This window comes from Muscardinus avellanarius (assembly GCF_963383645.1).
Source record: "Muscardinus avellanarius genome assembly, chromosome: X".
Classification (NCBI taxonomy): domain Eukaryota; kingdom Metazoa; phylum Chordata; class Mammalia; order Rodentia; family Gliridae; genus Muscardinus; species Muscardinus avellanarius.
The window spans coordinates 71035763-71045890 of record NC_137792.1 but is presented as its reverse complement, the minus strand read 5'-3'; the positions used below and the strand labels follow the sequence as shown (position 1 = coordinate 71045890).

General features: G+C 40.4%; 1 pseudogene across 1 annotated transcript; it reads right to left on the bottom strand.

Annotated features, from left to right (window-relative positions):
* Positions 1–6735: 6735 nt before the first annotated feature.
* On the bottom strand, positions 6736–9653 carry LOC308278941 (histone-binding protein RBBP4-like; annotated as a pseudogene). Its single transcript has 2 exons — positions 9507–9653; positions 6736–8002 (listed from the first exon to the last, which is right to left on the bottom strand). The product of its transcript is annotated as a histone-binding protein RBBP4-like (transcript).
* Between the last annotated feature and the right edge of the window lie 475 nt (positions 9654–10128).

Below are 10128 nucleotides of genomic sequence, written 5' to 3'. Positions count from 1 at the left end.
TAGTGGTACATGCCTGTAGTCCCAGTACTTGGGAGTCTTGCACAGAACAATCATCGGTTTGAAGACAACCTCGACAGCTAAGTGAGACTGTTTCAAAATAAAAAATAAAGCTGGGCATTGTGGAGCACGCTTGTAATCCCTGCTCTTGGGAAGCAGAGACAGGAGGAGCGAAGAGACCCTGTTTCCAAATTAAAAAAAATATAAAAATGGGTCTGCGAGTGTAGCCTGGAAGTAGAAGGGTTTACAGGAACCCCAGTACCACAAAAACAAACAAACAAACAAACAAACAAACACACAAAAAAATAAAAAATAAAATAGTGCTGGGCATAGCTCTGTGGTAGACCACTTGGGTTCAATCCCCAGTATCACAAAAAATAAAAATAAAAAATAAATAAAAATAATCCTAACCAAAACAAACCTCCAAAGTCTAAGGAAGCTTTGCCTCATGGATCTCTCTGGTCTCCAGCTCCCATAATTCTAAAAAACAAACATTAACCTATAAATTCATTTTGAAAAAAATGTTTGATACCTATCAATGGCTTTCAGTTCAGAATTAACAGAAAAATGGTTTCATGTTACATTAAATATTCTATATATGCATATATCTTCTTTTTTGAGTTGTTTTTCTATAGCAACACTGTGATTAAACAGTGGAAAACTGAGCCGGGCATGGTGGTACATGCTTGTAATCCCAGAATTTGAGAGGCTGTGACAGGAGGATCACAGTTCACAGACAGCTTCAGCTACTTAGTGAGGCCCTTTGCAACTCAGTGAGAACCTATTTCAAAATAAAGAATAAAAGATAGGGCTGGTGTGTAGCCTGAAGTTAGAATGCCCCTGGGTTCCATCCCCAGTACTGCAAAATAAATAAATAAATAAATAAATAAATAAATAAATAAATAAAAACAGTGGACAACTGAAACAATAATGGATGGAAAGTAATGCTTAATTAACTTGCTTTTAGCAGACACCTTGTCCACTGGTATATTTAGCAACTGAACTAATAGAGAAAGCTGTTGCAGAATTAGTCAGCACATCAGCCTGTTAAATATCAAAGAGTTAAGGAGCTCTTTTGTCTCAGCATTGAACCAGACACTGAAAATGCATCTAATTTTATCTTTTACAGAGGAGAAGGAAAAGACTCTAAATACAATAATCAGGGAAAATGTCACACACAGCCTTAGCAGACATTTGTCAGAGGAAAAATGTTGGAAGGGTGGCTGCCTAAGTAAGAGGTCTGCCCAGCAGAAGCTTGAATTCATCATCATCACAAGTGACTTCCTTAAGATAATATACCACCAAAAAGCCAAGACTTCATTCAGCTTGCTTTATTTTTAAGTATTAAGGAGGTAAAAGGGTCATTTTCTAGAAACAGTTTCAGTTAGCACTTAAGGACATTTTCAAAGCAATCAAAGGAAGAATTAAAGGAATAAAAGTAAAGCTTTCCTTTTGGGGACCAATATTCCTTTTTTCTCTTTCTTCCTCCTCCTTCTCTTTCTTCTTCTTGTAATGTGGATTTTACCTCTGAGTTACACACTCAGCCCTTTTTGTTTTTTCAATGGTCTTGCTAGGTTGCTGAGGCTGACCTAAACTTATGATCTTCCTATCTCAGCCTTCCAAGGACTGGGATGACAGATGTATGCCACCACACCTGGCTACATTTATCTTTTGTTTTGAAACACAGTGTTTCTAAATTCCAAAGGGTCTTGATAAATTGCTGAGACTGGCCTCAAACCTGTAATCCTCCTGTCTCAGCTTCGCAAGTACTGCAATTATAAGTACCATCTGCCACACTTGGTGAGATTTTATTTTCTTAATAAAATAGGTGGGAGGGAGGAGGAAGTAGGCAAGATGGACAGCTCTTTAAGGCTATTAGGATATCCTGGTCATCCTAATATATTTGAAAGTTTTTTTATATTATGGGGATGAATTTCATGTTCCTAATAAACCAAGCATAGAGAAAAAGCTTGAGATTTGATTAGCTGTGACAATTTCTTCAATTTATTTCAGTATCCCACGAACCTAGATCAGTGGTTGGCACAGTGTAAGTGTCAATAAATATTTACTGCACAGGGGCTAGTGGTGTGGGTCAGCAGTTGCATAGTAATTGTGACAGCCTAGGTTGGATCCCCAGCATTAAACGATTATTGAATAAATGAATGATTTCAGATCAAGTTACTAAAGTGAGACAGGTGTGGCAACTTAATGAGATGCTATTTTAAAATAAAAACAGCTGGGGATATAGCTAACTGGTAGAGCATCCCAGGGTTCAATCCCCAGTTACACACACACACACACACACACACACACACACACACACGGTAATGTATGAACATGCATATTTCCCCCTACATTATTTCAAGCATCTAACAATGAATTATAATGTCTTTAAAATATATTTAAGCTAGGCATGGTGGGACACACCTATAATTCCAGTACTTTGGAGGCTGACACAGGAGGATTTGAGTCCAGCCTTAGCAACTTAGCAAAATCCTTTTAACAAATAAAAAGGGCTGGACTGTAACTTAGTGGTAGGATGGCCATGGGTTCACTCCCCAGTAATAAATAAACAAAAATAAAATCTACTTAAAAGTACATAACTATCACATGTGAATCACAGACTAAAACAGTGAAAGTATAGCAGTAAGCCAGGAGTATTCAGAGATAAGGCTGCAAGTTCATGGGAAAGTGAGGTCAAACTTGCCCAGAATGTGCTATAGAGCTGGAAAGAGGATCTCAGTGTGAAGCCAAAGCCTATAACAATGCATCCTGCCTGGCCTGTCCCCTACCCACCAAGATTGGGCCAGAATTTCCTGCTTACTTCAGGCAGAAAACTCTAGCTAATGTGAGGCCTATTTGTGAGCTTGTGCCATATGAATATGGTACTAGAACTCCTCAATGTTGCAGGAAAAGCCCTAGTCTGAGGTGTGTGTGTGTGTGTGTGTGTGTGTGTGTGTGTGTGTGTGTGTGTTACTGATAATTGAACCCAGGTTCATTCTACCTCTGAGCTACACCCCCAGCCCTATTTTACCTTTTTATTTTTTGAAACAGAGTCTCAATAAGTTGCAGAGAGACTCACTGAGCTGCTGAGGCTGGCCGCAAACCTGTAATCCTCCTGTCTGGAGGCACTGGGATTATAATAGAAGTGTACCACTATGCCTGGCTTGGTCTGAGCTTTTGATAACTTGAGAAGCCAGGACTTATGGAAGGGAGAAACCATCTCCATGGTCATAATCATGAGCATGGGTATGAAAAATACAATAATCATAGAAAATTATTTCTCAAAAAAACTACAAAGTGTATGGGGAAGTTGGGCACCTTGAAAAATGGCCAACACACCTAATATCTGAGGAATGATCTAAAAAGGCAGATGTGATTAACTGGGCTAGCGAAACTGACTGGTGTTTTGTCAAATACTATCATTTACACATTTTTAAATTTTTAAAATGCAGAAATATAGCATTACAGTTACACAGGAGTTAACTTTTACTTTAGAAGTGAGATTTAGCCGGGCATGGTGGCACACGCTTGTAATCCCCGCGCTTGGGAGGCAGAGACAGGAGGATCACGCAGGTTCGAAGCCAGCCGAGCGCGCTAGTTTAGGAGACCCTGTTTCCAAATATAAATGTAAAAATAGGTCCAGGAACCCCAGTACCACCGAAAAATAAATAAGTAAAAAAGAAGTGAGATTTAGATAACCATAGAAAACGAGGACACAGAAAATTATCTTAATAGGACCTCACTGTAACTAACTGAAATAACAAGTTTTAAAAAAAACTTTGAACAACAAAGTTACCTTAGTAAAAAGAAGTATGAGGAAAAAGAGTGACCCAACTAGGTAACTGGAATGTAGCAGTTTTCGGGTTTTTTTTTCTTTTCTTTTTTATATTTTTTTAAAACCCAGTCTTGTTGGCCCTATTATTTTGTCTGAACTCTGTGGCCTAATATGCAGAGTGCATCTCCCAGGGCAATTGCCATGTTCTGGGTGACTTTTAAGACAGAGTTTGGTCCATAGTTTGCTCTTGAGTCTGGTCTTTCTGAGTGGATTTGTATCAGCACTTGTTTACATTCCTAGATCAGTGGCTCATCTCTGTGTGGCAGCAGGGTGACTGGATTTAAGGTATGTACCGGCCTCAGCTGTATACAAGAGTTATCATACAGTAAGCCGGGCTGGATGAGGACCTGGACCACTGTCTTAGTTTTTTAATTTTCTTTTATTTTTTGAGATAAGGTGAAAGGCTTTTTAGAAGTTGACTTTCAAGTAATTGAAAGGGTTGTTGTTGTTTCAATACAAAGGAGTTTTACTGCAACAGCAAACTTTGGAATCCAAATGTGACAGACCCTTACTACTCTCAGAAATTTTTGGAGGGCTCTTCAGAGGGCTCTCTGGTTCTCAGAAATAGCTTGCACTGTCTCCCTTTCTCCTGCCCACAACAGTATCTTCTCTTCTGAATAGTGAATCTCAGACACTCTACTTTTTGTTGGTAGATCTGGTCCCTTAGTCTCCTTTTAGACACCTTGTAACCACAGTGTGCAGCTGGCCTGCTTTTGTAGCATAGCCTTCAAGAGTTTCATGCCCGAGGAGAAGGTCATCAACATACTGAAGGAAGGTGTAGCCCAAGATGTGGGAAGGACAATACTTGAGGTCTCAGGCCAGAGCTTCTCCAAAAATAGTGGGAACATTCTTAAACCCTTGAGGCAATTAAGTCCAAGTGTACTGGTTTTTAGTTTCAGCTTCTGCGTCTTTTTAAAGGCAAACAGTCGTTGGCTCATAAGAGTTAGACAGATATTGAGGAAAGGATCTTTTAAGTTCAAGATGTGAATTAGGCTTCAGTGGCTGGGAGCAAAGTTGTACAGGCTAGGCACAGTGGAATGTAGAGTGACTGTGGTCTTATAAATGCCCCACAAGTCTTGTACTGGTTGGTAGTACTGCCTTTTTGGCTTTGACTGGCAAAAGAGTGTTTTGCTGGGACTGGCAGGATATGATAACATCATGTTGCTGAAGTCTCTTTAAATGGAGCTAGATATTTTTCCAGGGCCAGCCAGGAGATTGGGACTTTTGCTGGGGTGTTTTTCTTAGCTCAGCAAAGCCTGAAAAATGTAGCAGTTTTCTTTGGCATTGAAGAGCATCAGGAGGAGCTGACAGCAGTCAGGCCAAGTAGAATTGTGTCTATGGAAAATTGACTGGAGAAGGTTACCCAGGGCCTGTGGCTTTTCAGTTTTTTGATGTTATTGTCATTATTGAACAGGACTCATCTGTAGCTCTACCAGATGTTGCTGGTGGGGTTGGCACAGGAGGATGGCAGAGTTGGTGTCCCATTTGTCATACTGGATGCCTGGTCTGATTGGCTAGGAGGTGGTGATGGGTGTCGGTGGATCTGGCCACTGCTGTCATGTCAATAGTTGGGTTTTATCTGGTTGCTGCCTCCAGTTTTTTGATTGACCACTAGAGTAGATAGGACCTTACAGCAATGGGGAGTTCTGAATCAATTAGAGCCAGTTGTCAATGGAAATGGTTTGAACATTTTGGGCTATCTGTGACTTTGTCCCAATGCATTGGGTGACACCTAGATCTAATAAGCCTTTTCTTTTTTATGTAGAAAAGCAATTTATTCCATTATAAACACTTACACAGTTAGTCATGGAGAGCAACAGACCTGCTGTTGAAATGGGTCACCCAAAATGGAGATGGTATCAAACCTAGTGGTCAAGGACTAACTCCTTAAAAAATGGCAACTCTTATCTAGAATTAATTTAATTTTCAAAACAAATACAAGCTATCAATTCACCCTTCTCAACATGACAGTGCACCAGTGGTAAAACTGTCAGGTAACAACATACATCTTTACAACTCGGTGATCCCAAGTTAAAAAAACACACAACAAAAAAAAAACCATTTCACAGATAGGAAATTAATAATGTGAAAACAGCAAGAAATACACTACGAAGCAAAAATATATAGGGAAGGAGGTACGTGTGGTTTTTACATAACTGAAGAAACCAAGAGGAGATTGGTTTTTATTTTTTTCTATTTTTATTGTTTGTGGGTCTGGGGATGGAACCCAGCTACACCCCCTGCCCTATTTTTTATTCTTTATTTTTAAACAGGGTCTCACTAAGTTGCAGAGGGCCTCACTAAGTAGCTGAGGCTGTCCGTGAACTGTGATCCTCCAGTCTCAGCCTCCAGAATGCTGGGATTACAAGCGTGCACCACCATGCCTGGCTGAGATTAGTTTTTATAGGAAAATGTGTGTTCTGGAAAGTCAGATGTGACAGTTTTAGAGTAGGAATCTATATTGACTTAAATCTCCCCTAATTCCTGAATAAAAATGACATCGTGCAGTATTTATATTTCATCGCCCAGACACCCACCTCACATGGCTCTATTCCTTACACAATTTGGCCTTTACTTAAATGGGTCTGAAAAAGTTGGCAATATAGCTTGAAAAGAAAAACAACCACACATAATATTCCTCTTTCTGTAGCTACTTTAGACTTGGGTTTTTTTTTTTACTACAAAATTCCTGAAGAAAATTTAAATATAAGTCTGTTTTTGTTGAATCAAGTACCTCAGTTAATATTTAGAAAACACTCACTGTTTGGGATAATAGTATTGTCGGTGGTACTTATAATAGAGGGATCACTGAACAAAATCTGTGTCTCAAAACCAGTGTTAAATCAGTCTCAGTATTGAGAGAAAAAAAGGGGAACCTAAAATCACAAGTTCAGACATATTTAGTATCCTTGTCCTTCTGGATCCATGCTTCCTTCAGGATATTCATCATTATAAATGTTCTCTGCCATGTGCCATACTTGCATGATACTGTCTTCTGATACAGAACAAATCACCCAAGGTTCACTTGGATTCCAGGAGAAATCAGATATTTTTGCAGTGTGACCACCATGAATAAACAACAATTCTGGTGGGCCATCTTCTGCATCTTCTGGGGATTGTTCCTCTCCAATTTTACCTAAATCCCAGACATTCAGTCTACGATCAGTACCACTGGAAGCCAAAATAATCTTATTGTGAGGTGACCATTGAACCTGGAATATTTCATCCTTATGTGATTCAAAGGAATGCAACTTCAGTTTCAGATTGCACAGATCCCATAAGGCAACAGTCTTGTCAGCTGATCCTGTAGCAAGAATGAATTCACTATAAGGATTGAAAGAGAGGCAGTTCACTTCCACAGTGTGAGCATCAACGGAATGGCTTGGCTTGGAAGTATTGTTTGAACGAGTATCCCAAATCATAAGTTTCTGATCATCAGCAACTGATCCAAACAGAGTCTCATGGGAGCAGATGCCAGGAAACATCTACTACTGCTGTATGTCCTGTAAAGATGGTCTTTGCATCGACCACTTTTCCTTCCTTTGGAATGGCACTGATGTCCCATAGGCAGATGGTATGGTCATCTGAAGCACTAAGTAATTGCCCACTGAGATTTGGCTTCCAAGAAAGCCCATAGCCTTACTTCTGATGTTCACGGAGATGCAAGTCTGGTTTGCACTCTCCAGAAAAGTCTGGTTTAGAAGGATGTGTTGTATAATCAAAAACAAGCGCTTCACTTGATGGAGTCTTTGTTGGAATGATGCAAGGGTTCTGGGGCACATAGCAGGCCCAGTTTACTTCTCCTTCATGAGTGATCTTGATTTCTATTCCAATTTTCCCCCTAACTGAGCCAAAGTCTCCAAATTCTCTTTTCTCACGGTCATAGTGTGATGCAACAAAGTGAGTGTCATCATTAGGTAGCTGTACGCTGGCTATCACAAGGTGGTTTTGTTCATGTCACGTATGTGTCCCCAAGACAAGTCAATGAATGCCCAAAATTTTCCCTTCTGGTATGATTACATCAGAGAGCCACTGTGCAGTTAGGCTGGGCCATTCCAGAGCATGGATTATCACCAAATCATAGAGAAAAGGGGTGTCCTCCTCGTTGATCACACGTTCTGGGATCCCGGGGTCGTATGTTGCAGGAGGGCAGGTAGGCTGAGAGCTCTAATGAGCACAGGGTATGCAATCTTTTGGGGGCTAGTTTGGGTCTATAATCATCTGTAAATCCCTTTTTAAAGTTTTTGAACTAAAGGAGTGGGCTTGCTCTGTTTTCCTCTCATTTTTACCTACAGAGTGCGGACTAGTGCTGGGATGCATAAAATAATTACAGAAAATGTGATAACAGACAACACCAGCCATCATCCCCCACAGGTCTTTTAAAGTCATGTCTTGGCATAGGAAGAATGATATACAGCTTTACTCCAGTCAGACCAAGGACTTTTTTAGGGTCCTTACTGGATTACTACTTAGCTGTTATAGGATGGCCCTGAATTTGTGTCTATAAATATCTTTTTCCTTATATTTTAAACAATACTTAGCAATTGATGTCTAGTGTTTTAACATATATACAATTTTAAAAAGTTTTAGAGAGACATTTATAAAAACTTATACCATTTATATTTATTTAATTTACCCATTTTAAGAAAGCAAAAAGAAATATTGAAATGTTATCTTTAAGTTATCAAAAGCTTGGTATCAGACAAATGAAACTGTTATGTAAGATTATCATTTTTAATTTTGGATAAATTGCTATAATACTAGATGTCAACCACTAAGCCAAGCATGGAAAGGAGGGATGGGGAGGGAATGGGGTGGGGATCGGGTGGGGGTTGACTGGGCGATGTGTGCATGTATGTCTACAAAAGTTTTCTTTGTATCCCACTATGATGTATGAATACAGTGCACCAATAAAAAATTAAAAAAATAATAATTTACCCATTTTAATAGTTGTTTTAGATTATCCATAAAAATCAAGATATGAAACAAGCATAGTTAGTATTTTGGGCCTTTTTCCTGCAAAGAAAAAACTTAAAACAACAATGGTTATTATACTTTAGTCATCTAACAATAAAAGACAGATATAATCATTAGTGAGGAGAAGCTACTAGGGAGAGCAGAAGGTGCAAAGAGAGAGTTAGGGTCGCAAAGCAAAGAATGCTTGGACATAAGGAGTTTTGGGCCACTTGCCAGTATGGTGGGAAAAATGATCAAGATATGTTAGAATTTGAAAATCTAGGGTGTTGATTTTAGGCCATTGGCACTGGTTATTGAGTTTCTATTGAGGCCAAAGAGTGTCACAGTAAAAAAAAAAAAAAAATGAAGTGGCAGGCCTTAATATAATCCTGAAGTCCCAGAGTGGAGAGGGATTTGAGAAAGCAGGAGAGTGGGGAATCTGGGGAACGTTTACTGAAGGAAGTGCCCATGTTAGAATAAAATAAAGAGGAAAGAAAGAGGAGGAGGAGAAAGAGAAAAACATGAGCAAGAGGCTAGGAGAGGACTGATGGGGTAGGCAAAAACCTAAACCAAAGGAGGCCCCTGTCTCTTGAGGGTGTCCCAATGCAGGCTCCTGAGAATGCCCAGGTCACCCAGACCAAGCGTGCCTGGCTGGGTGAGGAGTGCCCAGCGTAGTAGGGTGAGAGGAGACTCCTGATATACTGGTACAACTTACAGACAGCAGACAGTCTCTGAAGCAAGAGGACTTACCACGGTTGGTGGTCAGAAACGAGGAGTTAGGAAGGCGAAGAGATCTTAGGGCCGAAACAGGTGATGAGTGCAGGGCCAGGTATTGACAAAGGCCAAGGACTGGAGCAGCCATGAGAAGTAGCAGCTACCATAGGGGTCTCAAAGGTATGTGCCTAGTGAAGGGCTGATCCGAGGACTGGGTGGTCGAGGGACATGGGGCCCTCCAGGTTTCTGCACCAGATGTAAGGTGATCAGAGCAACCCAAGAAACTAGAGACCCTGAAGGCCAGTCCAATTAGGGAAAATTTATTACAGGCAAGGTTAAGCTGCCTGGCTGTTTCCCACAGGAGAGCAACAGCACTGGGGAAAGCGAAAACATTTTTATGTCACAGAGAACAAGGGTGGTGGTAATGCCTGGTCCCAGGAACAGCCAGACTGAGTTGCTCACAGGAGGTGGGGGCTGGACTTGTTGGTCAGGGTTGAAATAGTACCCCTTGTGACAATTTTCTTATTTTTGGTAACTGCTCCTTAGACTGAGTCGGACTGACCTGTGTTATCATGGCGTAGCCATGCTTGTGAGACCCATGTATCTGTAGTTGTGAAACCCAG